Source organism: Nelumbo nucifera, chromosome 5, assembly GCF_055504915.1.
Source record: "Nelumbo nucifera cultivar China Antique chromosome 5, China Antique-T2T, whole genome shotgun sequence".
Lineage (NCBI taxonomy): Eukaryota > Viridiplantae > Streptophyta > Magnoliopsida > Proteales > Nelumbonaceae > Nelumbo > Nelumbo nucifera.
Genome location: NC_142653.1, coordinates 56,734,470 through 56,741,259, shown reverse-complemented (window position 1 = coordinate 56,741,259; position 6,790 = coordinate 56,734,470). Strand labels below are relative to the sequence as shown.

General features: G+C 31.9%; 1 pseudogene; it reads right to left on the bottom strand.

Moving 5' to 3' along the window:
• Window positions 1-2,158: 2,158 nt before the first annotated feature.
• Window positions 2,159-2,700, bottom strand: LOC148791636 (polyadenylate-binding protein RBP45-like; annotated as a pseudogene).
• Between the last annotated feature and the right edge of the window lie 4,090 nt (window positions 2,701-6,790).

Sequence of the window (6,790 nt, the reverse complement as noted above, 5' to 3'; positions counted from 1 at the left end):
GAAAGTGAAGCAAGAAAATTATTATGATTATTATCCAACCACACTTTCTCTCTTTGACTATACAGTTAAAAGAAAAAAAAAGTTTCTAATAGTTTTTGTGTATTGGCAACTTGCAAAAAAAAAAAGAAAAAGAAGATATTACCTGCTAAGACTATGGCCATCAATAAGATGGAGATGCATGTATGTGAAGTATGATGGTAGTGTTGGACTGCACCAAGAAAATAAAAAGTAAGCAAAGGTTAAGTAAACTTAATGAGATAAAAAGACTAATAATGAACTGGCCACACTTGAACCTACTTGTTCAACTAATATACAATTGAAAGAAATAAAGTAAAAAAAAAAAAAAAAAAACTCCATTTAGATCTGATTGTTCTTATATGTTACCTAAAGACTCTAACTAAGCTATAGTTTATTAATTATGACCTTGATGTGGTTAAGCATAGAGAGAAACAAATTGTTAGAACTAATTGAAAAGTAGTTTCTCTAATGAATGTCAATATGCTCCATGGTTCTTGTCCTTTAAATATTGTCCACAAGGTATTTATAAGAAGTATAACTATATATAGAGTAGAGTGGTCCATGAGGTATTTATGCCCATCTACTCTAAATTACTTAAGCAAAGGTCTACCATTTAATTCTTATCGATTAATCAAAGTAAAATTAATTATTAATAAGTTTGAGTTGAAGACCATGATAAGCTTTATTAAGGGGAAGAAAAATATAAATCTACACTAACAATGGCTAAAGAGATACAAATAAAAGCCACTTCTCCTACAAGCTTCTTCAACTCTCCTACAGTCATGGAAACAAAAACTATTTTAGATAATACCACTTAAAAATATATAGAACTAAAATAGTAATAAAAAGGGCTTCTAAAACAGACAATAAGTATAAAAGATACACAGGCAAGTTGGACTATCTATAATCCTAGTTTGTGTATCTTGTAATCATTAACCAATTCTTTAAAGTTTGAAGTATCTATAATCCTAGTTTGTGCACCTACACCAATACACCATCCTATATGAAATTCAGAAATTGGTTCATCCACACTGAAAAATCAAACTAATTATAGAATTAAAAATCAAGCAAACAACATTAACCAATTAATAATTTTTATTTGGTTATATTAAATTTATGAAGATTGCAATTTACTTTGATACCACCACATTATGTATGGTTACCTCAGTTCTTCACTTGTTTTTATCTTTTTCTCTTTTCAACTTTTCTCTTACATTAATGGAAGATGGTTCCTATCATAAATTTATTTTTCCTAGCACTTCTAACGAGATCTCCTATCTTCTACTACCTTCTCAAATATGATCATTTTACAGATTTTAGAAAATGAATTTGATATTAAGTTTTCTAAACTAATAAGCATGAAGTAATCTGAAACAAAACTTAAAATTTAAGTGATCATATAGAAGAGATATTTAAATTTCATTGGCAAGATAATTACTAGACTAGGCTCTACAAAGGAGAAAAAAGATCCTTAGAGAAATTGCCTCATTCGGCATGCAAAATCTCAACATAATTGCTTAAGCTTATTTGTTGCTGTGGAAATTAAATTAAATTAATAATATACTTCAAATCAAAGAAAATAAAACACTAATTCAAAAGAGAGCTCAACAAGGATTTTACAAAGAAACAAACAAAGACAATAAGAGGACTATAAGCTACCTTCAATAGATCCCAAGAAAACATTGCAATTTGTATCCTTCATGATTAAGTTCAGTTGGGTTCCACTAAGATTTCTCATATCCAAATTAATATTAGCCATTGTAGCTTCTATGGAGACCTTGGCAATTCTACCAGTAACTAAATCATGACTGAAAAGTACACCAACATTCACCACTATAGGTCTTCGATAGTACACAATCAAAGAAGAAGACCTACATCAAAATGAAAATCAAGACAAGAAGAGCAATACCCATGGTTGAAGATTCAAACTAATAAATGGTTTATTTTCCAAGTAGAGCTCAAAGGAAGCCGTAAATGTAGAAACAATATTGGGAAGCAAAACCATAGGCAAGAAAGATAGCAATGTGGCACCCCTATTTTGACCACACAATAACCAAATTGAAGAAAAATTAATCCAACCCAAATGAAACACAAAGGGGATGGGTTTGCCGCACTCTTCTCAAGATTTGATTCTGTTCTTTTAGATATTTAGCTCACCCAAACCAAAAGATGCCTAGTTTAGCCTAAAGTTCTTTGCAAAACATTGGTCATTAACATGCCATTGTAAGTCTGTAAGATCCTTTCAATTGTAGCATGATTACAAACTCAATGAAACCATAACCCTCTGATTGATCAGCTTGTTTATTGTAGATCACCTTCACAGAAGAACATCACCCATGTGAGCAAAACAACAATGGAAATGGCACTCCTTCATCCATTACTACAAATCTTGGATCCAAAGCATGCAGACCTCATCCATGCTTGTTGGCTATGTAGGTGGATATTAATGTTGTGGTTGTGGTTGGGGCTGAGGTTGTTGGGGTGGCACTTGGGGCTCTAGCACTTGAAAGATGCTAGTTCCACACTACAGAGGGTTAAGGCATAAGAAACTATTGTGGTGGCATGCATCATCATCCACTATTTTTGTAGTGGTAGTTGTTGTTGCAAATGATGCTAGTGTTGTTGACCCATTTGTGAAGGAACCATCAATGATGGAACAACGCATGTTGTAGGTTGCATCATTTTCAAAAGAACCCTAAGCAATGATGGATATTGAAAAGAACCCTAACCCACTAGCAGATATAGAAATCCAAACTCTAGATAGAGCCCTACCCCTCCAAAAATATTTACTAGGGTTGCAGGTCGAGACGGGTTAGGTCGGGTTGAGGCCAACCCTAGCCTAACCCTAACTTCTAAACCACCAACCCTAACCCTAACTCTAACTAAATTCCTTCAACCCTAACCCAACCCAAAGTCAACTTCGGGTTGAGCCCAAACCAACCTTCTTCCCATCTCTTATAATATTGTAGAACTTATTAATCTTAGATCTTAACTCAACTTTCATTACATATATTAATCCTATGTTTTATAAGTATTTGTTTGTTGATGTTTTTATTGGTTCTTTAAGTACAAAATTCAGAAAAAATAAAAAAGTGTTTGAAATGACTATAGTTTATTATGATGACTTATAATAGATCTTTTATGGGTAGCAAGTTATGGGTAGCAAACGACAGATCTAGAAGAGATAAAGAATAAAATGTTTAGAAAACATAAAATATGTTATCAAGGTTTTAGTATTTCCAATTAGGATTAAGTGAAGTGATTATCTTAAATGAAATAAATGATAGTATGTGGTAGTGGCTATACAATTATCATGCATCTAAACAAATCAATGTATGATCATATATATAACATATATTTATATATGATATGTACTATAGAATCGGGTTCGGGTTGGGTCGGGTTACCCAAGGGGTCAACCCTAACCCAACCCAAAGTAAAGTCGGGTTCATAGATTTCAACCCTAACCCTAACCCGAGCATCAACCTGACCCAACCCAACGGGTTGGGTTCGGGCTAATCCGACCCAAGTTGTAGCTTTAATATTTATAGACTTTGGAGTGATAATCGGATTGAAATATGTAATCTTGGTAAAAATAACTTGAAAGAAAAAAAATGAAGTATAAGAACCAACCCTATAAAGAAAAACAACGATGATAAACAATAGAGAAAGTTGTACCCCTTACCTTACAACAAGAGACTAGTGAGAGATGATGGGTTGGGATCTAAGAAACACTAACCCTAAAGGTTTCTGAAGATGCACAATCTCTAGCTTGATCCAAACATGCTCACTTCGATTCCAAGATGAGATGAGTTGGAATAGAGAAGAGAGAAACAAAGTAAGAGAAGAAGAAAAGTAGAGAGTGTAGAGGAGGTTTTCAAAGAAGAAAATCGTTCAAACATCAAAGATGGAAAATATGTCATTTAGGGAAGGGTTCTGTAGAGATGATCAGCTCTCGTTTGTAAAGAGAAGAGTTCGCATATGTAATTTATCTTGGGCATGAACCAAAAATGGCATTGTTTTTGATAAAGTAAAAATGGTACTAAAGGCATTAAAAAGTGAGTACGGATCTCCTGCCCACGTCTACCCACATATCATCGCAGCCACACATGGAAAACATCTCACCCTCCTACATAGTATTATGCAAGGGGAGATGTTCCCAATTCATGGGGGGTAGTGTGTTGTGGGTAGATGTGGGCAGAGTTCTTGTGGGCAAGAGATCCGGAGTCTTAAAAAGTACCTCTACAATAATCAAATAATAGTTACCTTGTTTAATATGCTATAGAGGCACTTTTCTTTGACCACCTCTGCCCAATAGCCTCTAAATCCATATATTCTAGTAGTGAGATTTTAAAGTCTAAGATGAATTAGGTGGTGTTATTGGCATACTACTATAGTGCAAGTGATGGTTAACTCATTGTTATTTATTGTCAAAAACTACTATTCTAGTGTGATATTTCCTTTGCTATTGCTTTTATTTTGTTAGTTTCTCTATAGTATTTCTTACCATGAATTGACAATGCTATGTATGTACTTTTTGCCAAATTATATAATGGATAATGTATTTTTGTATTTATGTATATTTTCTACCAAACATTATGCCATGGTAACCTAGGAATTATTTGTTCATATATTTAATTAAAATTACCTCTAGACCCTTTATGTCTTTTATATTTCTATGTTGGATTCATTCAATTCATATTTTTATACTTGCTATGGTCTAGAGTGTTGCTTTATGTGGTGTATGAAATAGTTATTAATGTTTCTCTATAGTTTTGGTGTTATTTGTTATTTAATGTGCCTAAGCTTTTTCTTATGTATATTTTGACTTCTTTTGTGAGAAAGATAGAAACACCATAGTAAACATGGTCCCCTAAATAGGAGTAAACCATTTATTGGTTTTGAAAATGAAAAAAAAAACAACATAACATATGGTTGATCACCATCTTCCTTAGTTGAGGTGTTTATTAGGGCTACTATATGCATTAAAAAAATGTTTAAGCCAATTTAAAAGCAATACATGGGTACTCAACCATTTCTCTATTGTATTTTAAGGTGATTTTTATGAGTTTATGATGACTAAGAAAAGTTCTCTAACACAAAATATGGGTAACCTCCTTCGTCCTTAGTCAAGGTGCCTATTGAGGCACTTATATGCATTATAAAATTATGCCATTTTAATAACAATTTATAGATATTCAACCATTTTTTCTATTATATTTAGGGTGTAAAATTTTTTCTTGATTTTTGAAATCTAAGAAAAGTTTTCCAACATAATATTACAATACATGGGTGACAACTCCATTTTTGGACAAATTTTCTCATCAAGGCTAAAAAGGTTTTTTAAGCCATTTAAAAGCAATATATATTGGTACTCAACCATTTATCTATTCTATTAAAGGGTAAATTTTTTTCTTAATTTTTAAAAATTAAGGATAAATTTATGACACAAAATATAGGTGACTAATTGGGACTTTATATACATTAAAAAAATAATCCAACTTAAATGCAATACATGGGTACCATTTTTTGTTTTTGGTTTTTGAAAACTAAGAAATGTTTTACACCACAATGACCTTAAGCTCTTAATTTGAAAGCAATACATAGGTACTTAATCATATTCTATTATAACTAACTAGTAATTTTTTTCTTGATTACCAAAAAGAAGGAAAAGTTTTTTAACATAATATATATGTTAGTACTTTCCATCCATGGCAAGGCACACCTACTAGAGCCATTATTTGCATAAAAATGTTTCCAGACCCATTAGAAAGCAACACATGATACTCAATCCCATTTCCTTTATTGTACTCAAAGGGTAAAACTTTTTTTAGCTTTTAAAACCAAAAAAATTTTTACAACATAATACAAGACAACAAATATTAATCATTGGACAAGGCATCTACTAGAGATCCTGTATGGGTACTCAAACATATTTCTCAAATATTTAAGGATTAATTTTTTTTTTCTATTTTAAAAGCTAAGAATATTGTAGGGATTTCCTACAATTTTCCACACTTTAGCTCTTTTGAAAAGTCCATCATCTTCATCTCAGTGAGTTTATTGTAAAATTATTTAACTACGAAATTTCTTACTTTATATAATTTCCAAATTTGCATATTTTTACTTAGAATATTAGGTGTAATGGCAGGGATTTCCTACAATATTAACTCCATCCACTTTCTAACATTCCAATCATTTAGGTTTCCTTTAAAAACAGGACACCAAACTAGTGTACCTCCTCCCTAAGAAATATCCTCAACTACCAAGCATTTTTTTTTTTATTTTATGCAATCATAATAAAGTTAAGGAAACTCTCCTTAAGTGATTGATCTATACACAAAGTATCTGACTATAATTTAATCCTCATACCATCTCCTACCATATACTTAGTTCCTATTTTGAAGTCCACAAAGAGACTTTTGGATGTCTCTCTAAATGATACACCTATAAGACATGTTTGTTTCCGTGAACTGCTAATTTAAATTATCGGAACCATATTTTGCTAAAATAACCATTCTTCATAAAGTATTGGGTTGCTCATTCCATTTCCAACGCCACTTATCATGACAAGCCATATTAGATTTCCTATGCTTCTTCATCTCCTAAAACCTCATGCTTTCTTTACTCTATAAACCTTGCTCCATTTGACTAAACAAAATTAAATTCATTCTTCCACCTTGGTAGTTCTGTCACTTTCATAAATGGAAAATTATAAAGAAAGTGTCTATTTGGGATTTGGATAAACCTTGTTGATACTGCTTATTAATTG